Source organism: Oncorhynchus mykiss, chromosome 12, assembly GCF_013265735.2.
Source record: "Oncorhynchus mykiss isolate Arlee chromosome 12, USDA_OmykA_1.1, whole genome shotgun sequence".
Taxonomy (NCBI): domain Eukaryota; kingdom Metazoa; phylum Chordata; class Actinopteri; order Salmoniformes; family Salmonidae; genus Oncorhynchus; species Oncorhynchus mykiss.
The window spans coordinates 100446250-100472894 of NC_048576.1; the positions used below are offsets into that span (position 1 = coordinate 100446250).

The window sequence follows — 26645 nt, forward strand, 5'->3', positions numbered from 1 at the left end:
TATTTCTACTCTACTGTGATAGATCAGTAGATCTGGGACCAGGCTATTTCTACTCTACTGTGATAGATCAGTAGATCTGGGACCAGGCTAAGTCTACTCTACTAGACTCACACTGAAAACTGTCAATCAGCTACATAGGCACTAGCCTGACTGCAGATACAGAAACACACCCACTCCAAACCCTGGCCGCCCAATCAGTGCCCTCCTAGGACATTAAGAACCCTCTTCACCATGGCAACACCAATCAAAGTGCTGCCAGGTTCTAGCCCATGGGGCCTGTTCAGGAGGGTTTAATGTTACAGAACATTCAGATATAAAATGTGTTCTACACATTACATTACTATATACAGTTGAAATGGGAAGTTTACATCCACTTAGGTTGGAAACATTAAAACGTGTTTTTCAACCACTCCACAAATGTCTTGTTAACAAACTATAGTTGTGGCAAGTCGGTTCGGACATCTACTTTGTGCATGACACAAGTCATTTTTCCAACAATTGTTTACAGACAGATGATTTCACTTATAATTCACTGTATCACAATTCCAGTGGGTCAGAAGTTTACATACACTAAGTTGACTGTGCCTTTATAAACAGCTTGGAAAATTCCAGAAAATGATGTCATGGCTTGAGAAGCTTCTGATAGGCTAATTGACATCCTTTGAGTCAATTGGAGGTGTACCTGTGGATGTATTTCAAGGCCGACCTTCAAACTCAGTGCCTATTTGCTTGACATTTGTAACTCATTTGTAAACACTTCTAAAAACATTATTTAACTTTAACATGCTGGGGTAATCACGTAACTGTAATTAACTAGGAAGTCGGGGCACCAAGGAACATATTCAGATTACAGTGTTATAATTTAATCTTTTCAGATATTGTCTATCTGATCAATTAGTCTTCAAATTAATGAATTATTTATTTTACCTCACGTTAGTCTCGTTCCAAACGTCGTAAATGGTTGGTTATCTGCACGAACCCAGTCTTCACTATAAGTCATCCGTACATCAATTGTCTTAAATCATTTATGTATTAACTAACTAATCACAGAAGTGCACACACAAACAAACAAAGTAAATATGGTTTCAAGAAATGATAGGAGAATGTGCCCCTAGTGGGCTAAACCGGCATGGCGGCTTGGTGGACAAAAGGGAAGTGGAGGTCAGCTGAGAAGTCACTACAGAGGTGATCATTATAACAAGTGGAGGTCAGCTGAGAAGTCACTACAGAGGTGATCATTATAACAAGTGGAGGTCAGCTGAGAAGTCACTACAGAGGTGATCATTATAACAAGTGGAGGTCAGCTGAGAAGTCACTACAGAGGTGATAATTATAACAATTGAAATGCTAATCCTTTACACTTGAACGATCACTCATTCGGGAACAATTGCAATCAATATACAGTAGATCACAAAAGTGAGTACACCCCTCACATTTTTGTAAATATTTGAGTATATCTTTTCATGTGACAACACTGAAGAAATGACACTTTGCTACAATGTAAAGTAGTGAGTGTACAGCTTGTATAACAGTGTACATTTGCTGTCCCCTCAAAATAACTCAACACACAGCCATTAAATGTCTAAACCGCTGGCAACAAAAGTGAGTACACCCCCAAGTGAAAATGTCCAAATTGGGCCCAAAGTGTTAATATTTTGTGTGGCCACCATCATTTTCCAGCACTGCCTTAACCCTCTTGGGCATGGAGTTCACCAGAGCTTCCACTCCTCCATGACGACATCACGGAGCTGGTGGATGTTAGAGACCTTGCACTCCTCCACCTTCCGTTTGAGGATGCCCCACAGATGCTCAATAGGGTTTAGGTCTGGAGACATGCTTGGCCGGTCCATCACCTTTACCCTCAGCTTCTTTAGCAAGGCAGTGGTCGTCTTGGAGGTGTGTTTGGGGTCGTTATCATGTTGGAATACTGCCCTGCGGCCCAGTCTCCGATGGGAGGGGATCATGCTATGCTTCAGTATGTCACAGTACATGTTGGCATTCGTGGTTCCCTCAATGAACTGTAGCTCCCCAGTGCCGGCAGCACTCATGCAGCCCCAGACCATGACACCCCCACCACCATGCTTGACTGTAGGCAAGACACACTTGTCTTGATTTTCACCTTGTCAGCTCGGGGGAACCAATCTTGCAACCTTACAGTTAACTAGTCCAACGCAATAACGACCTGCCTCTCTCCACAAGTGCAACGAGAATGCAGTAAGCCAAGGTAAGTTGCTAGCTAGCATTAAACTTAATAAAAACAATCAATCAATTAATCAGAATCACTAGTTAACTACACATGGTTGATGATATTACTAGTTTATCTAGCGTGTCCTGCGTTGTATATAATCTGACTGAGCATACAAGTATTTGACTGAGCGGTGGGAGGCAGAAGCAGGCGCATAAGCATTCATTTAAACAGCACTTTCGTGCATTTTGCCAGCAGCTCTTCGCTGTTTATGACTTCAAGCCTATCAACTCCCGAGATGAGGCTGGTGTAACTGATGTGAAATGGCTAACTAGTTAGCGGGGTGCACGCTAATAGCGTTTCAAACATCACTCACTCAGACACTTCTAGTAGTTGTTCCCCTTGCTCTGCATGGGTAACGCTGCTTCGACGGTGGCTGTTGCCGATGTGTTCCTGGTTCGAGCCCAGGGAGGGCGAGGAGAGGGACGGAAGCTATACTGTTACACTGGCAATACTAAAGTGCCTATAAGAACATCCAATATCCAAAGGTTAATGAAATACAAATGGTATAGAGAGAAATAGTCCTATAATTCCTATAATAACTACAACCTAAAACTTCTTACTGGGGAATATTGAAGACTCGTGTTAAAAAGGAATCACCAGCTTTCATATGTTCTCATGTTCTGAGCAAGGAACTTAAAAGTTAGCTTTCTTACATGGCACATATTGCACTTTTACTTTCTTCTCCAACACAGTAATTGTCATGATTACAAATAAAAAAAAATTAAATCGGATACATTTCCTGTATAAACTGACCCTCCTCCTCTGGCTGCAATTGAGATAGCCACACATGTCAACCAGATGGACACAATGGAACTATTTTACACACACACACCTGCTGACACAGGCTGGTTTCAGTAGCGATCAGACCCATGGAATATTCCACCAGAGACCAATGCTGATCTCTACATCTGTGTGTGTGTGTGTGTGTGTGGGGGGGGGGGGGCCTATATTTTTTTGTTTCTGAATAACCTCCAATACCGGTCAGACAGGTTTAGCAGTACTGCTACCATCACATACATACATACACCATCACTGATTATCATCACGGTCCCTTCCCTCATGTCTGTATAGGATCAGACACAGTTAAAACTCTATGTAGTGTGTCCACAATGTAAACAAGTCAACAACGTGTGAATCACTGTTTAATATACTAGACACTAACCAGCAGGACACTACATCTGAAGTATAGTCTGTACCAGTGAATCCCTGTTTAATAGTGTAGACTAGACACTAACCAGCAGGACACTACATCTGAATTATAGTCTGTACCAGTGAATCCCTGTTTAATAGTGTAGACTAGACACTAACCAGCAGGACACTACATCTGAATTATAGTCTGTACCAGTGAATCCCTGTTTAATAGTGTAGACTAGACACTAACCAGCAGGACACTACATCTGAATTATAGTCTGTACCAGTGAATCCCTGTTTAATAGTGTAGACTAGACACTAACCAGCAGGACACTACATCTGAATTATAGTCTGTACCAGTGAATCCCTGTTTAATAGTGTAGACTAGACACTAACCAGCAGGACACTACATCTGAATTATAGTCTGTACCAGTGAATCCCTGTTTAATAGTGTAGACTAGACACTAACCAGCAGGACACTACATCTGAATTATAGTCTGTACCAGTGAATCCCTGTTTAATATACTAGACACTAACCAGCAGGACACTACATCTGAATTATAGTCTGTACCAGTGAATCCCTGTTTAATAGTGTAGACTAGACACTAACCAGCAGGACACTACATCTGAATTATAGTCTGTACCAGTGAATCCCTGTTTAATATACTAGACACTAACCAGCAGGACACTACATCTGAATTATAGTCTGTACCAGTGAATCCCTGTTTAATAGTGTAGACTAGACACTAACCAGCAGGACACTACATCTGAATTATAGTCTGTACCAGTGAATCCCTGTTTAATAGTGTAGACTAGACACTAACCAGCAGGACACTACATCTGAATTATAGTCTGTACCAGTGAATCCCTGTTTAATAGTGTAGACTAGACACTAACCAGCAGGACACTACATCTGAATTATAGTCTGTACCAGTGAATCCCTGTTTAATAGTGTAGACTAGACACTAACCAGCAGGACACTACATCTGAATTATAGTCTGTACCAGTGAATCCCTGTGTAATAGTGTAGACTAGACACTAACCAGCAGGACACTACATCTGAATTATAGTCTGTACCAGTGAATCCCTGTTTAATAGTGTAGACTAGACACTAACCAGCAGGACACTACATCTGAATTATAGTCTGTACCAGTGAATCCCTGTTTAATAGTGTAGACTAGACACTAACCAGCAGGACACTACATCTGAATTATAGTCTGTACCAGTGAATCCCTGTTTAATAGTGTAGACTAGACACTAACCAGCAGGACACTACATCTGAATTATAGTCTGTACCAGTGAATCCCTGTTTAATAGTGTAGACTAGACACTAACCAGCAGGACACTACATCTGAATTATAGTCTGTACCAGTGAATCCCTGTTTAATAGTGTAGACTAGACACTAACCAGCAGGGCACTACATCTGAATTATAGTCTGTACCAGTGAATCCCTGTTTAATATACTAGACACTAACCAGCAGGACACTACATCTGAATTATAGTCTGTACCAGTGAATCCCTGTTTAATAGTGTAGACTAGACACTAACCAGCAGGACACTACATCTGAATTATAGTCTGTACCAGTGAATCCCTGTTTAATAGTGTAGACTAGACACTAACCAGCAGGACACTACATCTGAATTATAGTCTGTACCAGTGAATCCCTGTTTAATAGTGTAGACTAGACACTAACCAGCAGGACACTACATCTGAATTATAGTCTGTACCAGTGAATCCCTGTTTAATATACTAAACACTAACCAGCAGGACACTACATCTGAATTATAGTCTGTACCAGTGAATCCCTGTTTAATAGTGTAGACTAGACACTAACCAGCAGGACACTACATCTGAATTATAGTCTGTACCAGTGAATCCCTGTGTAATAGTGTAGACTAGACACTAACCAGCAGGACACTACATCTGAATTATAGTCTGTACCAGTGAATCCCTGTTTAATAGTGTAGACTAGACACTAACCAGCAGGACACTACATCTGAATTATAGTCTGTACCAGTGAATCCCTGTTTAATAGTGTAGACTAGACACTAACCAGCAGGACACTACATCTGAATTATAGTCTGTACCAGTGAATCCCTGTTTAATAGTGTAGACTAGACACTAACCAGCAGGACACTACATCTGAATTATAGTCTGTACCAGTGAATCCCTGTGTAATAGTGTAGACTAGACACTAACCAGCAGGACACTACATCTGAATTATAGTCTGTACCAGTGAATCCCTGTTTAATAGTGTAGACTAGACACTAACCAGCAGGACACTACATCTGAATTATAGTCTGTACCAGTGAATCCCTGTTTAATATACTAGACACTAACCAGCAGGACACTACATCTGAATTATAGTCTGTACCAGTGAATCCCTGTTTAATAGTGTAGACTAGACACTAACCAGCAGGACACTACATCTGAATTATAGTCTGTACCAGTGAATCCCTGTTTAATAGTGTAGACTAGACACTAACCAGCAGGACACTACATCTGAATTATAGTCTGTACCAGTGAATCCCTGTTTAATAGTGTAGACTAGACACTAACCAGCAGGACACTACATCTGAATTATAGTCTGTACCAGTGAATCCCTGTTTAATATACTAGACACTAACCAGCAGGACACTACATCTGAATTATAGTCTGTACCAGTGAATCCCTGTTTAATAGTGTAGACTAGACACTAACCAGCAGGACACTACATCTGAATTATAGTCTGTACCAGTGAATCCCTGTTTAATAGTGTAGACTAGACAATAACCAGCAGGACACTACATCTGAATTATAGTCTGTACCAGTGAATCCCTGTTTAATATACTAAACACTAACCAGCAGGACACTACATCTGAATTATAGTCTGTACCAGTGAATCCCTGTTTAATAGTGTAGACTAGACACTAACCAGCAGGACACTACATCTGAATTATAGTCTGTACCAGTGAATCCCTGTTTAATAGTGTAGACTAGACACTAACCAGCAGGACACTACATCTGAATTATAGTCTGTACCAGTGAATCCCTGTTTAATAGTGTAGACTAGACACTAACCAGCAGGACACTACATCTGAATTATAGTCTGTACCAGTGAATCACTGTTTAATAGTGTAGACTAGACACTAACCAGCAGGACACTACATCTGAATTATAGTCTGTACCAGTGAATCCCTGTTTAATAGTGTAGACTAGACACTAACCAGCAGGACACTACATCTGAATTATAGTCTGTACCAGTGAATCCCTGTTTAATATACTAGACACTAACCAGCAGGACACTACATCTGAATTATAGTCTGTACCAGTGAATCCCTGTTTAATAGTGTAGACTAGACACCAACCAGCAGGACACTACATCTGAATTATAGTCTGTACCAGTGAATCCCTGTTTAATAGTGTAGACTAGACACTAACCAGCAGGACACTACATCTGAATTATAGTCTGTACCAGTGAATCCCTGTTTAATAGTGTAGACTAGACACTAACCAGCAGGACACTACATCTGAATTATAGTCTGTACCAGTGAATCCCTGTTTAATATACTAAACACTAACCAGCAGGACACTACATCTGAATTATAGTCTGTACCAGTGAATCCCTGTTTAATAGTGTAGACTAGACACTAACCAGCAGGACACTACATCTGAATTATAGTCTGTACCAGTGAATCCCTGTTTAATAGTGTAGACTAGACACTAACCAGCAGGACACTACATCTGAATTATAGTCTGTACCAGTGAATCCCTGTTTAATATACTAGACACTAACCAGCAGGACACTACATCTGAATTATAGTCTGTACCAGTGAATCCCTGTTTAATATACTAGACACTAACCAGCAGGACACTACATCTGAATTATAGTCTGTACCAGTGAATCCCTGTTTAATAGTGTAGACTAGACACTAACCAGCAGGACACTACATCTGAATTATAGTCTGTACCAGTGAATCCCTGTTTAATATACTAAACACTAACCAGCAGGACACTACATCTGAATTATAGTCTGTACCAGTGAATCCCTGTTTAATAGTGTAGACTAGACACTAACCAGCAGGACACTACATCTGAATTATAGTCTGTACCAGTGAATCCCTGTTTAATAGTGTAGACTAGACACTAACCAGCAGGACACTACATCTGAATTATAGTCTGTACCAGTGAATCCCTGTTTAATAGTGTAGACTAGACACTAACCAGCAGGACACTACATCTGAATTATAGTCTGTACCAGTGAATCCCTGTTTAATAGTGTAGACTAGACACTAACCAGCAGGACACTACATCTGAATTATAGTCTGTACCAGTGAATCCCTGTTTAATAGTGTAGACTAGACACTAACCAGCAGGACACTACATCTGAATTATAGTCTGTACCAGTGAATCCCTGTTTAATATACTAAACACTAACCAGCAGGACACTACATCTGAATTATAGTCTGTACCAGTGAATCCCTGTTTAATAGTGTAGACTAGACACTAACCAGCAGGACACTACATCTGAATTATAGTCTGTACCAGTGAATCCCTGTTTAATATACTAAACACTAACCAGCAGGACACTACATCTGAATTATAGTCTGTACCAGTGAATCCCTGTTTAATAGTGTAGACTAGACACTAACCAGCAGGACACTACATCTGAATTATAGTCTGTACCAGTGAATCCCTGTTTAATAGTGTAGACTAGACACTAACCAGCAGGACACTACATCTGAATTATAGTCTGTACCAGTGAATCCCTGTTTAATAGTGTAGACTAGACACTAACCAGCAGGACACTACAGCTGAATTATAGTCTGTACCAGTGAATCCCTGTTTAATAGTGTAGACTAGACACTAACCAGCAGGACACTACATCTGAATTATAGTCTGTACCAGTGGTTGACATAGAGATTCAGCTGGTTCTAGTAGTGAACACAACAACAGGTTGACATAACAGAGGAGATTCAGCTGGTTCTAGTAGTGAACACATCAACAGGTTGACATAACAGAGGAGATTCAGCTGGTTCTAGTAGTGAACACATCAACAGGTTGACATAACGGAGGAGATTCAGCTGGTTCTAGTAGTGAGCACATCAACAGGTTGACATAACGGAGGAGATTCAGCTGGTTCTAGTAGTGACCACATCAACAGGTTGACATAACAGAGGAGATTCAGCTGGTTCTAATAGTGAACACATCAACAGGTTGACATAACAGAGGAGATTCAGCTGGTTCTAGTAGTGACCACATCAACAGGTTGACATAACGGAGGAGATTCAGCTGGTTCTAGTAGTGACCACATCAACAGGTTGACATAACAGAGGAGATTCAGCTGGTTCTAATAGTGAACACATCAACAGGTTGACATAACAGAGGAGATTCAGCTGGTTCTAGTAGTGACCACATCAACAGGTTGACATAACGGAGGAGATTCAGCTGGTTCTAGTAGTGACCACATCAACAGGTTGACATAACGGAGGAGATTCAGCTGGTTCTAGTAGTGACCACATCAACAGGTTGACATAACGGAGGAGATTCAGCTGGTTCTAGTAGTGACCACATCAACAGGTTGACATAACGGAGGAGATTCAGCTGGTTCTAGTAGTGAACACAACAACAGGTTGACGTAACGGAGGAGATTCAGCTGGTTCTAGTAGTGAACACAACAACAGGTTGACATAACAGAGGAGATTCAGCTGGTTCTAGTAGTGAACACATCAACAGGTTGACATAACGGAGGAGATTCAGCTGGTTCTAGTAGTGAACACATCAACAGGTTGACATAACGGAGGAGATTCAGCTGGTTCTAGTAGTGACCACATCAACAGGTTGACATAACGGAGGAGATTCAGCTGGTTCTAGTAGTGACCACATCAACAGGTTGACATAACGGAGGAGATTCAGCTGGTTCTAGTAGTGAACACATCAACAGGTTGACATAACGGAGGAGATTCAGCTGGTTCTAGTAGTGACCACATCAACAGGTTGACATAACAGAGGATATTCAGCTGGTTCTAGTAGTGACCACATCAACAGGTTGACATAACAGAGGAGATTCAGCTGGTTCTAGTAGTGACCACATCAACAGGTTGACATAACGGAGGAGATTCAGCTGGTTCTAGTAGTGAACACATCAACAGGTTGACATAATGGAGGAGATTCAGCTGGTTCTAGTAGTGACCACATCAACAGGTTGACATAACAGAGGATATTCAGCTGGTTCTAGTAGTGAACACATCAACAGGTTGACGTAACAGAGGAGATTCAGCTGGTTCTAGTAGTGACCACATCAACAGGTTGACATAACGGAGGAGATTCAGCTGGTTCTAGTAGTGAACACATCAACAGGTTGACGTAACGGAGGAGATTCAGCTGGTTCTAGTAGTGAACACATCAACAGGTTGACATAACGGAGGAGATTCAGCTGGTTCTAATAGTGAACACATCAACAGGTTGACATAACAGAGGAGATTCAGCTGGTTCTAGTAGTGACCACATCAACAGGTTGACATAACAGAGGAGATTCAGCTGGTTCTAGTAGTGAACACATCAACAGGTTGACATAACAGAGGAGATTCAGCTGGTTCTAGTAGTGAACACATCAACAGGTTGACACAACGGAGGAGATTCAGCTGGTTCTAGTAGTGAACACATCAACAGGTTGACATAACGGAGGAGATTCAGCTGGTTCTAGTAGTGAACACATCAACAGGTTGACATAACAGAGGAGATTCAGCTGGTTCTAATAGTGAACACATCAACAGGTTGACATAACAGAGGAGATTCAGCTGGTTCTAATAGTGAACACATCAACAGGTTGACATAACAGAGGAGATTCAGCTGGTTCTAGTAGTGACCACATCAACAGGTTGACATAACGGAGGAGATTCAGCTGGTTCTAGTAGTGAACACATCAACAGGTTGACATAACAGAGGAGATTCAGCTGGTTCTAGTAGTGAACACATCAACAGGTTGACATAACAGAGGAGATTCAGCTGGTTCTAGTAGTGAACACTGAATCCTTCCATTTCTTTCTGGTCTGTGTTTGTCCAATCAGCTATCTCAGTCTCACGTTTATCCATATTTCTCAAACGTAACATTTAGAAGTCGTTCCAAACATGACATTTTGTGTTTAGGGTGAAGTTTAGGCATTAACTCTAAATAGTTAAGGATCGGCTTAAAAACACACACACACACACACACACACACACACACACACAGCCTGGGTAGAGACACAGCTCCTCCCCCCTCCCCTTCCCTTCTCCCCGCCCCTATCCTTCCTTCCCACACCATCCTCAGGGAGGAAACCAGGAACAGGACTGGAAAACATAAATCAGGAACTGCCCAAGTCTCTTCCTGCCCAGTCACCGGAGATGAAATCCCTTTAACAAAACTAAACTGAGAAATGTCCTTCTGTTCTATTTAGTTCTACTCTTCCTGCAAAGGTGTGAAGCAAGGAGCGGTGGAAGTTGTACAGCAGTAGTCAGACTGCCATCCAGGACCTCTATACCAGGCGGTGTCAGACAGACTGCCATCCAGGACCTCTATACCAGGCGGTGTCAGACAGACTGCCATCCAGGACCTCTATACCAGGCGGTGTCAGACAGACTGCCATCCAGGACTTCTAAACCAGGCGGTGTCAGACAGACTGCCATCCAGGACCTCTATACCAGGCGGTGTCAGACAGACTGCCATCCAGGACCTCTATACCAGGCGGTGTCAGACAGACTGCCATCCAGGACCTCTATACCAGGCGGTGTCAGACAGACTGCCATCCAGGACCTCTATACCAGGCGGTGTCAGACAGACTGCCATCCAGGACCTCTATACCAGGGCGGGTCAGACAGACTGTCATCCAGGACCTCTATACCAGGCCGGGTCAGACAGACTGCCATCCAGGACCTCTATACCAGGCGGTGTCAGACAGACTGCCATCCAGGACCTCTATACCAGGGCGGGTCAGACAGACTGCCATCCAGGACCTCTTTACCATGGCGGGTCAGACAGACTGCCATCGAGGACCTCTATACCAGGCCGGGTCAGACAGACTGCCATCCAGGACCTCTATACCAGGCCGGGTCAGACAGACTGCCACCCAGGACCTCTATACCAGGCATGGTTAGACAGACTGCCATCCAGGACCTCTATACCAGGCCGGGTCAGACAGACTGCCATCCAGGACCTCTATACCAGGCGGTGTCAGACAGAAATGTTAACAAATAAATGCATAAATGTCTTGAGTCAATATATATTCAACCCCGTTGTTATGGAAACGCCTAAATAATTTCAGGAGTAAACATTTGCGCAACAAGTGACATAATAAGTTGCATGGACTCACTATGTGTCCAATAATAGTGTTTAACATAATTTTTTTATGATTACCTCATCTCTGTACCCCAGTATACAACTATCAGTAAGGTCCCTCAGTCAAGCAGTGAATTACAAACACAGATTCAACCACAAAGACCAGGGAGGTTTTCCAGTGCCTTGCAAAACAAAACAGTTGTTAAAAACCCCTTTGAGCATGGTGAAGTTATTAACTACACTTCGGATAGTGTACCAATACACCCAGTCACTACAAAGATACAGGCGTCCTTCCTAACTCAGTTGCCGGAGAGGAAGGAAACCACTCAGTGATTTCACCATGAGGTCAATGGTGACTTTAAAACAGTTACAGAGTTTAATGGCTGTGACAGGAGAAAACTGAGGATGGGATCAACAACATTGTAGTTACTCCACAACATTAACCTAATTGACAGAGTGAAAAGAAGGGAAGCCTTTACAGAATAACAATATTCCAAAACGTACATCATGTTTGTAACAAAGTACTAAAGTAAAACTGCAAATAATGTGGCAAAGAACGGTACGTTACGTCCTGATTACAACGTGTTGTGTTTGTAGCAAATCCAAAACATCACCGAGTACCACAGACAGACTGCCATCCAGTTATCATTGACTCAGTACTGGTACCCTGTGTATATAACCAAGTTATCATTGACTCTGTACTGGTACCCTGTGTATATAACCAAGTTATCATTGACTCAGTACTGGTACCCCGTGTATATGACCAAGTCATCATTGACTCTGTACTGGTACCCTGTGTATATAACCAAGTTATCATTGACTCTGTACTGGTACCCTGTGTATATAACCAAGTTATCATTGACTCTGTACTGGTACCCTGTGTATATAACCAAGTTATCATTGACTCAGTACTGGTACCCCGTGTATATAACCAAGTTATCATTGACTCAGTACTGGTACCCTGTGTATATAACCAAGTTATCATTGACTCAGTACTGGTACCCCGTGTATATAACCAAGTTATCATTGACTAGGTACCTTGTGTATATAACCAAGTTATCATTGACTCTGTACTGGTACCCTGTGTATATAACCAAGTTATCATTGACTCTGTACTGGTACCCTGTGTATATAACCAAGTTATCATTGACTCAGTACTGGTACCCTGTGTATATAACCAAGTTATCATTGACTCAGTACTGGTACCCTGTGTATATAACCAAGTTATCATTGACTCTGTACTGGTACCCTGTGTATATAACCTAGTTATCATTGACTAGGTACCCTGTGTATATAACCAAGTTAGCATTGACTCTGTACTGGTACCCTGTGTATATAACCAAGTTATCATTGACTCTGTACTGGTACCCTGTGTATATATTAAGCATTCTAGAACAGTTAAATAGTTAGCATGTACACAGAGGTCTAAGGCACTGCATCTCCGTGCAGCAAGAGGCGTCACTACAGTCCCTGGTTCGAATCTAAGCTGTATCACATCCGGACGTGATTGGGAGTCCCATAGGGCGGCGCACAATTGGCCCAGCGTCGTCCGGGGCGTCAATGTACCGACGTTGGCATTTTTTTTTAGCTAATATCGTCCGATACCGATATGTTCATAATATATCATGCATCGCTATAGATAATAGTTTCATAACACTATCGCCAGGCTGACAGGAGCTAGAGGCTAACAGCTAATGTGTCTGTTCAACAACAGAGAGGCTAACAGCTAATGTGTCTGTTCAACAACAGAGGCGCTAACAGCTAATGTGTCTATGTCTTTGTGTCTGTTCAACAACAGAGAGGCTAACAGCTAATGTGTCTGTTCAACAACAGAGAGGCTAACAGCTAATGTGTCTGTTCAACAACAGAGAGGCTAACAGCTAATGTGTCTGTTCAACAACAGAGAGGCTAACAGCTAATGTGTCTGCTCAACAACAGAGAGGCTAACAGCTAATGTGTCTGTTCAACAACAGAGAGGCTAACAGCTAATGTGTCTGTTCAACAACAGAGAGGCTAACAGCTAATGTGTCTATGTCTTTGTGCCTGGTCAACAACAGAGAGGGTAACAGCTAATGTGTCTATGTCTATGTGCCTGGTCAACAACAGAGAGGGTAACAGCTAATGTGTCTATGTCTTTGAGCCTGGTCAACAACAGAGAGGGTAACAGCTAATGTGTCTATATATGTCTTTGAGCCTGGTCAACAACAGAGAGGGTAACAGCTAATGTGTCTATGTCTTTGTGCCTTTTCAACAACACACACAGCGGGAGTCTGGAGGGAAGTAGCAAACTCATAGTGCTCTCTAAGAAAACACAGAAAAGACACTAACACTCTGTCTGTCTGACTTCATGTCTCTGTCTGTCTGTCTGACTTCATGTCTCTGTCTGTCTGTCTGTCTGTCTGTCTGTCTGTCTGTCTGTCTGTCTCTCTCTCTGTCTCTCTCTCTGTCTGTCTGTCTGTCTGTCTGACTTCATGTCTCTCTGTCTGTCTGTCTGACTTCATGTCTCTGTCTGTCTGTCTGACTTCATGTCTCTCTGTCTGTCTGTCTTCCGTCCGTCCACATTGTACCTCAATACCTTTAATAAAAAAACACTTATACTCTGTCAAGATCCTTCTAACACTTCTACTCTGTCAAGATCCTTCTAAACATTAATGGTTCCTAATATCACATTCACAAACAGCTGAAATTATATGATAATACAGCAAGGGTGTTACACACACACACACACACACACACACACACCACACACGCACACACAGTGTGAGTGAGCAGTCATAATACTGTACAAAGGCAAGGTTCCCAGGACTGTGTCCTAAATAGCAGCCTATTATCTCTGTTTTACACTACTTGACCAGGGCCCATACGGCTCCAGTCCAGAGGGCACTATGGTGGGATTAGGGTGCCATTTAGGGCACACACACAGGACTGTACACATTTACCCGGAGAAACACAGAGGATTTACTGTACGGATCTAGTAACACAATTTCTATGATGCTTAGACCTTCCCACACACACACACATCTACTTCCCCATTCCCAGACCTTGGAGTGGTAGACACACATCTACTTCCCCATTCCCAGACCTTGGAGTGGTAGACACACATCTACTTCCCCATTCCCAGACCTTGGAGTGGTCTCTCTCCTCCTAATATCCTCCCTCTCTGTCTCTCTCCTCCTAATATCCTCCCTCTCTGTCTCTCTCCTCCTAATATCGTCCTCTCTCTCTCTCTCTCTCCTCCTAATATCCTCCCTCTCTCTCTCTCCTCCTAATATCCTCCCTCTCTGTCTCTCTCCTCCTAATATCCTCCCTCTGTCTCTCTCCTCCTAATATCCTCCTTCTCTGTCTCTCTCCTCCTAATATCCTCCCTCTCTGTCTCTCTCCTCCTAATATACTCCCTCTCGGTCTCTCTCCTCCCTCTCTGTCTCTCTCCTCCTAATATCCTCCCTCTCTGTCTCTCTCCTCCTAATATCCTCCCTCTCTGTCTCTCTCCTCCTAATATCCTCCCTCTCTGTCTCTCTCCTCCTAATATCCTCCCTCTCTGTCTCTCTCCTCCTAATATCCTCCTTCTCTGTCTCTCTCCTCCTAATATCCTCCCTCTCTGTCTCTCTCCTCCTAATATACTCCCTCTCTCTCCTCCTAATATCCTCCCTCTCTGTCTCTCTCCTCCTAATATCCCCCCTCTCTGTCTCTCTCCTCCTAATATCCTCCCTCTCTGTCTCTCTCCTCCTAATATCCTCCCTCTCTGTCTCTCTCCTCCTAATATCCTCCCTCTCTGTCTCTCTCCTCCTAATATCCTCCCTCTCTGTCTCTCTCCTCCTAATATCCCCCTCTCTGTCCTCCTACTTTCGTTTTATTGCCCACTAGGGACCATTAGCACAGAACACTAGTCTACAGAACACTAGCCTTCTAGAACCATTCATATTGACAACAGAACACTAGCCTTCTAGAACCATTCATATTGACAACAGAACACTAGCCTTCTAGAACCATTCATATTGACAACAGAACACTAGCCTTCTAGAACCATTCATATTGACAACAGAACACTAGCCTTCTAGAACCATTCATATTGACAACAGAACACTAGCCTTCTAGAACCATTCATACTGACAACACTGAACAGAAGAAAACTGTGATTTACACCAGTCTTTGACTCTTAACACGCACGCAAACCCCCTCCCCCCTAAACTACCTCGCCCCCACGCAACCCACTCCCGCCCTAACTTCCAACTACACATATTTAAATAAATACAAATATGCTTCACTTCGTTTTGAATCGCCATCAGTTAATCATGAATGGGTATGATTTAGACTTAATTATGAAACATCTATAGTAAAACAGCCAACTACAGTTATTTTGATTGTATCGAGCGACTGCACTGATTTTTCATTCGACTGTGTCAATAATGTAGGCTAACAGCGTAACTGTTTATAAATGCTGTACGATATAAATGCTGTACGCATTATATGAATGGCGTTAATGAAGCAATCACGTTTGCGCAAGGCTCTGAAGTGAAGCGCGTCACCACTCACCTTTTCCGAACTTTTCCGTGGAGGAAACAAAAACACTTTCCTTTTGAGGTCGAGCAGCAGGTAATGGATAAAAACGGACTCCCTGCAGTCTGAGATCGTTATCAATCAATTCGTAACCTTTTCTCACAACAAAATAGTTATTTGGGAGAATAGACAGGACGTGTGAAGTACAACGACAGCAGTGAAGCTGGGTTTGTTTCTCCGTTCGTTTCAGTGCGAGTCCCGATGGGCGGGACCCATCTAGCGATGACGTCATCGTGGAGTAGGCTCCTCATGACCGTAACCCGAAGAGATCTGAATCTAAAACCTCCACAACGGAGATACACGATTTTACTCGATATTGATCGTCCAGCTCTCCATGCGGCACGTTAGGACGACAACAAAAACAATTGTCTCCAAGTGCAAAAGTCAACCTTTACCTTACGCAACATGACTTTACAGTAAAGGATTGACTTTTACCGAAAGATCTAGGAACAGATTGCCAGGCCATTGGTCGAGTTCCTGCCTCACTACATTACAGACACATGCCAGATTTTTACACCGTCTGTATTTTTTTAATTTAAGCTTTATTTAACTCGGCAAGTCAGTTAAGAACAAACTCTTATTTACAATGACGTCCTACCCAGGTCAAACAACCCAGCTTTAACCTTCCATTAGGGTAACAGTTTGCCCAGTCCCCTAATATTTAACTGACTTGCCTAGTTAAATAAAACGAGTAGAGGAATAGTCTGTTACCCTGTGGACTACAACACTAGAAACACCATTAGAGGAATAGACTGTTACCCTGTGGACTACAACACTAGAAACACCATTAGAGGAATAGACTGTTACCTTGTGGACTACAACAGTAGAAACACCATTATAGGAATAGACTGTTACCCTGTGGACTACAACACTAGAAACACCATTAGAGGAATAGACTGTTACCCTGTGGACTACAACAGTAGAAACACCATTACAGGAATAGACTGTGGACTACAAGTGGGTGGTATTCACTAGGAACCAAACAGAGGCCAACAGGCCAAAACGGGGAGGGACTAACCTGTGATGTATTCATTTGTGCACACCGTAGTAAAAATGTCTTGCAAAGACAATGAGTTTTTATTGGACATCCCGTTTACTTCTGTTTGGGGAAGTGGTGATTTTCCTCGTACAATTGGGGGGAGGGGGGGCTCCTGGTAATTACTAGAGGGGAAACTCATCTATCATCCTGAACACCCACTTCCCCCACATACTGATCTCTGACATCAACTACTAAGGAAATTACCTTCATAACATCGTTAAATGTAACAAGACATTATTTATTAAAAAAAGGCAATCTAATATTAAAATGGTTTGTGAACTCTAGAATTTGTTTGCAAGCATGATATCTGTACAAAACACTCCAACATGCCCTAACAAACAAAACACTAACGTGTCCTAACAAACAACACTAATGTGTCCCAACAAACAACACTAACGTGTCCCAACAAACAAAACACTAAACTGCCCTAACAAACAAAACACTAACGTGTCCCAACAAACAACACTAACGTGTCCCAACAAACAAAACACTAACCTGCCCTAACAAACAAAACACTAACATGTCCTAACAAACAAAACAATAACGTGCCCTAACAAACAACACAATAATGTGCCCTAACAAACAAAACACTAACGTGTCCCAACAAACAACACTAACGTGTCCCAACAAACAACACTAACGTGTCCCAACAAACAACACTAACGTGCCCCAACAAACAAAACACTAACGTGTCCTAACAAACAAAACAATAACGTGTCCTAACAAACAAAACACTAACGTGTCCTAACAAACAAAACACTAACATGTCCTAACAAACAAAACACTAACATGTCCTAACAAACAAAACAATAATGTGCCCTAACAAACAAAACAATAACGTGCCCTAACAAACAAAACACTAACGTGCCCTAACAAACAAAACACTAACGTGTCCCAACAAACAAAACACTAACGTGTCCTAACAAACAAAACACTAACGTGTCCTAACAAACAAAACACTAACGTGTCCTAACAAACAACACTAACGTGTCCTAACAAACAAAACACTAACGTGTCCTAACAAACAAAACACTAACGTGCCCTAACAAACAAAACACTAACGTGTCCTAACAAACAACACTAACGTGTCCTAACAAACAAAACACTAACGTGTCCTAACAAACAAAACACTAACGTGTCCTAACAAACAAAACACTAACGTGCCCTAACAAACAAAACACTAACGTGCCCTAACAAACAAAACACTAACGTGTCCTAACAAACAAAGCACTAACGTGCCCTAACAAACAAAACACTAACGTGTCCTAACAAACAAAACACTAACGTGCCCTAACAAACAAAACAATAACGTGTCCTAACAAACAAAACACTAACGTGTCCTAACAAACAAAACACTAACGTGTCCTAACAAACAAAACACTAACGTGTCGTAACAAACAAAACACTAACGTGCCCTAACAAACAAAACACTAACGTGTCCTAACAAACAAAACACTAACGTGTCCCAACAAACAAAACACTAACGTGTCCTATCAAACAAAACACTAACGTGTCCCAACAAACAAAACACTAACCTGCCCTAACAAACAACACTAACGTGTCCTAACAAACAACACTAACGTGTCCTAACAAACAAAACACTAACGTGTCCTAACAAACAAAACACTAACGTGTCCTAACAAACAAAACACTAACATGTCCTAACAAACAAAACACTAACGTGCCCCAACAAACAAAACACTAACGTGTCCTAACAAACAAAACACTAACCTGCCCTAACAAACAAAACACTAACGTGTCCTAACAAACAACACTAACATGTCCTAACAAACAAAACACTAACGTGTCCTAACAAACAACACTAACGTGTCCTAACAAACAACACTAACGTGTCCTAACAAACAACACTAACGTGTCCTAACAAACAAAACACTAACGTGTCCTAACAAACAAAACACTAACGTGTCCTAACAAACAACACTAACGTGTCCTAACAAACAACACTAACGTGTCCTAACAAACAACACTAACGTGTCCTAACAAACAAAACACTAACGTGTCCTAACAAACAAAACACTAACGTGTCCTAACAAACAACACTAACATGTCCTAACAAACAAAACACTAACGTGTCCTAACAAACAACACTAACGTGTCCTAACAAACAACACTAACGTGTCCTAACAAACAACACTAACATGTCCTAACAAACAAAACACTAACGTGTCCTAACAAACAAAACACTAACGTGTCCTAACAAACAACACTAACGTGTCCTAACAAACAACACTAACGTGTCCTAACAAACAAAACACTAACGTGTCCCAACAAACAAAACACTAACGTGTCCTAACAAACAAAACACTAACGTGTCCTAACAAACAAAACACTAACCTGCCCTAACAAACAACACTAACGTGTCCTAACAAACAACACTAACGTGTCCTAACAAACAAAACACTAACGTGTCCTAACAAACAAAACACTAACGTGTCCTAACAAACAAAACACTAACATGTCCTAACAAACAAAACACTAACGTGCCCCAACAAACAAAACACTAACGTGTCCTAACAAACAAAACACTAACCTGCCCTAACAAACAAAACACTAACGTGTCCTAACAAACAACACTAACATGTCCTAACAAACAAAACACTAACGTGTCCTAACAAACAACACTAACGTGTCCTAACAAACAACACTAACGTGTCCTAACAAACAACACTAACATGTCCTAACAAACAAAACACTAACGTGTCCTAACAAACAAAACACTAACGTGTCCTAACAAACAACACTAACGTGTCCTAACAAACAACACTAACGTGTCCTAACAAACAACACTAACGTGCCCCAACAAACAAAACACTAACGTGTCCTAACAAACAAAACACTAACGTGTCCTAACAAACAAAACACTAACGTGTCCTAACAAACAACACTAACGTGTCCTAACAAACACTAACGTGTCCTAACAAACAAAACACTAACGTGTCCTAACAAACAAAACACTAACGTGTCCTAACAAACAAAACACTAACGTGTCCTAACAAACAAAACACTAACGTGTCCTAACAAACAACACTAACGTGTCCTAACAAACAACACTAACGTGTCCTAACAAACAAAACACTAACGTGTCCTAACAAACAAAACACTCAATCAAGGGACCCCACAGCATGACATTGTAAATTCATTTATTTTCATCTGAGCTGTTGGTACAAACGTTTAACATTGGGGTGTGTGTGTGTGTGTGTGTGAGAGAGAATGTAGTTCTGATGATAACATGTGATGATTATAAACCAGAGGAACAGGAGCTGTGAAGACATGTTCTGAAATCAACACAAGTAAGGAACAGCCCTGGTACTGGATGTAGGAAATCACAAACTAAACCAGACGCAGGAAACAGGAAACAGGACATGGTCATATTCAAACTAAACCAGGAAACAGGAAATGGTCGTATTCAAACTAAACCAGATACAGGAAACAGGACATGGTCGTATTCAAACTAAACCAGATACAGGAAACAGGACATGGTCGTATTCAAACTAAACCAGATACAGGAAACAGGAAACAAGACATTGTCTTATTCAAACTAAACCAGGAAACAGGAAATGGTCTTATTCAAACTAAACCAGATACAGGAAACAGGACATGGTTGTATTCAAACTAAACCAGACGCAGGAAACAGGACATGGTCGTATTCAAACTAAACCAGATACAGGAAACAGGAAACAGGACATGGTCGTATTCAAACTAAACCAGATACAGGAAACAGGAAGCAGGACATGGTCGTATTCAAACTAAACCAGGAAACAGGAAACAGGACATGGTCGTATTCATTAGGCACCAAACAGTGAAGGACAACCTGAACTTATCCAGAATGAAACACTCGATTTCATTACAAAGCATTTTCTGTTGCAAAAACACTTTGCTACGGTTTCCTAGTGTGCACAACTGAATATACCACGGGACAGGGTCATATTCATTAGGAATCAAACAGAATGAATACACCACAGAACAGGGTCATATTCATTAGGAATCAAACAGAATGAATACACCACAGAACAGGTGATTCATTAGGAATCAAACAGAATGAATACACCACAGAACAGGTGATTCATTAGGAATCAAACAGAATGAATACACCACAGAACAGGGTCGTATTCATTAGGAATCAAACAGAATGAATACACCACAGAACAGGTGATTCAATAGGAATCAAACAGAATGAACAGGGTCGTATTCATTAGGAATCAAACAGGCTGAAACGAGGAGAGACTACCTGAACATGTCTAATAAGAAAACGCTCGTGTTCCGTTTGTGTAAAGCGTTTTTTCCCCCCGCTAAGGTGTGCTACTAATGAACACGACCCGGGTGTGTGAAGATGTGAAGTGGGAGGGACATTAGACTGCACTACTTCCATTAAAACAGCAGAGGGCGCCACAACAGTTCTACCATTGGTTGGGGAAAAGGGCTGTCCAGCGTACGTAGTACACCTATCAGTATACACAGTAATATAGCGATCAGGGTGGAGCTCCATTTCAATTCACTAAGTAAACCGAATTCCAAATGTTCTTTATTGAAAGGCATTGATGACAGTTGGAACTGGAATGTCAGTGAACATTCTCAATTGACTGGAATTTAAAAAGTGATTTTGACCCCCGACCCCTGGTAACCACTAACAAGATAGAAAAGTGATTGACCCCCAATCCTGGTAACCTCTAACATGATAGAAAAGCAATTTATTTCTTTAACACATTAATTAAAACATTAATTTGCTACTGGATCCAGGTAATGTGTTTTCTGCGTCACCATGTCTAGTCGTCCCCATCTGAACTGTCATACGTTGCTCTGTATAAAAAGGTGTATTGGAATCAAGGCTGCAGGTGACCTTGAAGAAGTGGTTTCTCATTCACAACGGAGAAAAGGATCTATTTGAAGTTCTAGTCAAATCAGCTGTAACGATACAAAGGTCGTCACTTATTGAAAAAAAAAAAAAAAAACTTATTGAAAAAAACTGAAGGCAAGACGTAGTGAAAAGATGTATTTAACAAACCAAATGAAAAGGTCTCTTTCCTGTCCCTGTCCACATAGAAGACAACACATCAACAGAAAGAACTAAGCACAACATTTTAAATATATATTAAATAGAAAAGCAGATCAAGATGCACGTTTAAAAAAAAAACATCCATTCTTCTGCTGTGGGAAAAAAAAGGACATTATTATATTTTGTATTTACACTACCTACAACCAGATGAACTACTCCCCAAATGGAGCCCTGTTCCCTATATAGTGCACTACTTTTAACCAGAGCTCTGATGGGCAAAACCCTCTGTGGTTACTGTAGTAGTGCACTACTTTCAACCAGAGCTCTGATTGGCTAAACCCTCTGTGGTTACTGTAGTAGTGCACTACTTTCAACCAGAGCCCTGATTGGCTAAACCCTCTGTGGTTACTGTAGTAGTGCACTACTTTCAACCAGAGCTCTGATTGGCTAAACCCTCTGTGGTTACTGTAGTAGTGCACTACTTTCAACCAGAGCTCTGATTGGCTAAACCCTCTGTGGTTACTGTAGTAGTGCACTACTTTCAACCAGAGCTCTGATTGGCTAAACCATCTGTGGTTACTGTAGTAGTGCACTACTTTCAACCAGAGCTCTGATTGGCTAAACCCTCTGTGGTTACTGTAGTAGTGCACTACTTTCAACCAGAGCTCTGATTGGCTAAACCCTCTGTGGTTACTGTAGTAGTGCACTACTTTCAACCAGAGCTCTGATTGGCTAAACCCTCTGTGGTTACTGTAGTAGTGCACTACGTAGGGAATAGGGTGTCATTTGGGACAAACTCACACTGACTCTTAAGACACAAACGTATACCTGCGTGCACATCCCCGTTTTGGATGAAGGCTGTCGGACACAATAAAAACATTTAAAAGACCTCCTGATCAAATTATATTTTCAGTTGAACAATAGTGTCTCAATCCCAAATGGCACCCTATTCCCTATATAAGCGCATTACTTGTTGACCAGAGCTCTACATTGGTTTGTGATCAAAACTAGTGGACTAATTCAGGAACTGGGTGTCATTTGGGATTCAGACAGTTTCTACGAGACCCACTCTGTTTCCATTTCATCAACATCAACAGGGGAAGGTTCCCAGACCCTGATTAACGGTTCCTATTTTCACAGCGCAAAAAAAAAAAAAACATTGTGGAAAATTTAAAAAAAATGACAGTAAACCTCATTATAATCTCACAGTGAGATTTAATTTGAAAACTTTTCTTCAACAATACGCGTTATAAAAGAGGCGATTGCCTCACCAGAGTTCAGTAAACGGAGCGATGCCTTAACAGACGTCTCTTTATAAACACACATCGTTGAAGAAATGTGTTAAATGAAATCCAACTAACCAGATTTTAACCGTACATTTTTGCACATTGCTTTTGCACTATAAAAATGTGGCTCTAATGCGGTTATTGATGAGAATACATCTCAATTTAGCATCTGTGTCCAGACTGAGTCGTTTCTTCCTAAAAATCAGACTGGTCAGTTAACTGGATCTGTGTCCAGAGTGAGTTGTTCCTTCTAAAATCAGACTGGATAGTTAACCGGATCCGTGTCCAGAGTGAGTCGTTTCTTCCTAAAAATCAGACTGGTCAGTTAACTGGATCTGTGTCCAGAGTGAGTCGTTTCTTCCTAAAATCAGACTGGTCAGTTAACCGGTGCCATCAACACTACAGTATTACCTCAATACACCCTCCTGTTTAAAGATGTTATCTAGACACCTAGTAGCGTTGCACAAACTCCGTAAACCTTCTCAAAGTTCCATGGTATTTAACAAATCCTAGTTGGACGATTCCCGTATTTCCTGCTTATCCGGTCGTCATTCCAGGAATCGTCCAACCGGGATTTCTGGAAAACTTTGGGAGTGTTGGGAAAGATAGAGGACTTCTGTAAAACTTTGGGAGTGTTGGGAAAGATAGAGGACTTCTGGAAAACTTTGGGAGTGTTGGGAAAGATAGAGGACTTCTGTAAAACTTTGGGAGTGTTGGGAAAGATAGAGGACTTCTGTAAAACTTTGGGAGTGTTGGGAAAGATAGAGGACTTCTGTAAAACTTTGGGAGTGTTGGGAAAGATAGAGGACTTCTGTAAAACTTTGGGAGTGTTGGGAAAGATAGAGGACTTCTGTAAAACTTTGGGAGTGTTGGGAAAGATAGAGGAATTCTGTAACCCTAAACAACACAGTGCTCCTCTTTAAAACATTATCTAGAAACGGTCTTAACTACACCTCGGTTGAGTCCCAAATAGCACCCTATTCCCTATATAGTGCACTACATTTGACTAGACACACACTACACCCACACACACACATATATATTTGTGTTATTGGGGGAATCTCACAGAGAGAGCAACTTCTACCATGTTATATTTTTTAATCTCTTAATAGAAACAGGCAGACATACAAAACTAAATGTCAGCTATGTTAAACATCTGGATTAAAACCAGACTGTCTGGTTGTCTACGTGAGCAGCAGAATGACAGACAGCCCTGAAGGGGACAGACAGACAGACAGCAGGGTTTTCGGGTCAAAACCCATTTCAGATCAAAATTAGGTCAGGAAGGTCACAATTCAGACTTGAGTTTTACTAAACGTGGACGTCAGTAAAACAAAAACAAATGATTTACTGTGAGTCTACTCATCTCAAGTCTGAATCGGACCCAAAGTGAACCGAAAGTCAGTCTGGGAGGAATCCTAGTCCTTGAGATCTCTGTGCACACTTAAAAAGTAGACTTCTGTGTAGATCATACGTTGATGTCAATGGAAGATTTGTGTGAAAGTGTGAGCGCTGACCTCAACTCAGGATTCAGGATTTCAATGATTGTATTGAAATAACAAATTATTTTTTCTATGTGGATTCTGACTATTGACAAGGAGCATTTCAAATTGTCTGAACTGAAAACAGAGTTGACCCCAAGCCTACTGAATCATAACCCCGGTCCAGTTGAAACCAGATTTGATCCCAATCCTACTGAATTGTAACCCAGTCCAGTTGAAACCAGAGTTGATCCCAATCCTACTGAATCTCACCCCGGTCCAGTTGAACCCAGAGTTGATCCCAATCCTACTGAATCGTAACCTAGTCCAGTTGAACCCAGAGTCGATCCCAATCCTACTGAATCGTAACCCAGTCCAGTTGAACCCAGAGTCGATCCCAATCCTACTGAATCGTAACCCAGTCCAGTTGAAACCAGAGTCGATCCCAATCCTACTGAATCGTAACCCAGTCCAGTTGAACCCAGAGTTGATCCCAATCCTACTGAATCGTAACCCAGTCCAGTTGAAACCAGAGTCGATCCCAATCCTACTGAATCGTAACCCAGTCCAGTTGAACCCAGAGTCGATCCCAATCCTACTGAATCGTAACCCCGGTCCAGTTGAACCCAGAGTCGATCCCAATCCTACTGAATCGTAACCCAGTCCACACCATTCCAGTGAAAAAGGTAACATTCAATCCCTATATTTCAATTCAGAGTGACCGGAGTCTACATGTGTTGACCCTCCACTACACCACTGGCTCAGACAGTAGAGTGGAGGGCAGCTACTGACAGTAGAGTGGAGGGCAGCTACTGACAGTAGAGTGGGGGGCAGCTACTGACAGTAGAGTGGAGGGCAGCTACTGACAGTAGAGTGGAGGGCAGGGCAGCTACTGACAGGGTGTGTGTATCTATATATATATATATACAGTATATATGTATTTATATATTAGAAGATATATGTAATGTACAGTTATAATACATTGTCTTTGTATGAGCTGTAGGACAGGATAGGACAGCTAGGGAGAGACGAGACGCTTGGTGTGGTGGACTGGGTGGCTTGGTGTGGTGGGCTGGGCTGGGCGGCTTGGTGTGGTGGGCTGGGAGGCTTGGTGTGGTGGGCTGGGCTGGGAGGCTTGGTGTGGTGGGCTGGGTGGCTTGGTGTGGTGGGCTGGGCTGGGAGGCTTGGTGTGGTGGGCTGGGCTGGGAGGCTTGGTGTGGTGGGCTGGGCTGGGAGGCTTGGTGTGGTGGGCTGGGTGGCTTGGTGTGGTGGGCTGGGCTGGGAGGCTTGGTGTGGTGGGCTGGGCTGGGAGGCTTGGTGTGGTGGGCTGGGTGGCTTGGTGTGGTGGGCGGCTTGGTGTGGTGGGCTGGGCTGAGAGGCTTGGTGTGGTGGGCTGGGCTGGGAGGCTTGGTGTGGTGGGTGGCTTGGGCGGCTTGGTTTAGTGGGCTGGGTGGCTTGGTGTGGTGGGCTGGGCGGCTTGGTGTGGTGGGCTGGGCTGGGAGGCTTGGTGTGGTGGGCTGGGCTGGGAGGCTTGGTGTGGTGGGCTGGGTGGCTTGGTGTGGTGGGCTGGGCTGGGAGGCTTGGTGTGGTG

At 42.3% G+C, this 26645-nt stretch overlaps 2 protein-coding genes across 2 annotated transcripts in view; both read right to left on the reverse strand.

The window, feature by feature from the left end:
• The window catches only part of carhsp1 (calcium regulated heat stable protein 1), a 28476-nt gene extending 11999 nt beyond the window's left edge, over positions 1–16477 (reverse strand). The window contains exon 1 of the mRNA XM_036939635.1: positions 16211–16477. The gene's annotated coding sequence lies outside the window, so the exon portion shown is untranslated. The remainder of the gene's footprint in view (positions 1–16210) is intronic.
• LOC110539068 (NLR family CARD domain-containing protein 3) overlaps positions 1–26645 on the reverse strand; it is a 1005455-nt gene that overhangs the window by 616820 nt on the left and 361990 nt on the right. The gene's annotated exons all lie outside the window — the stretch shown is intronic.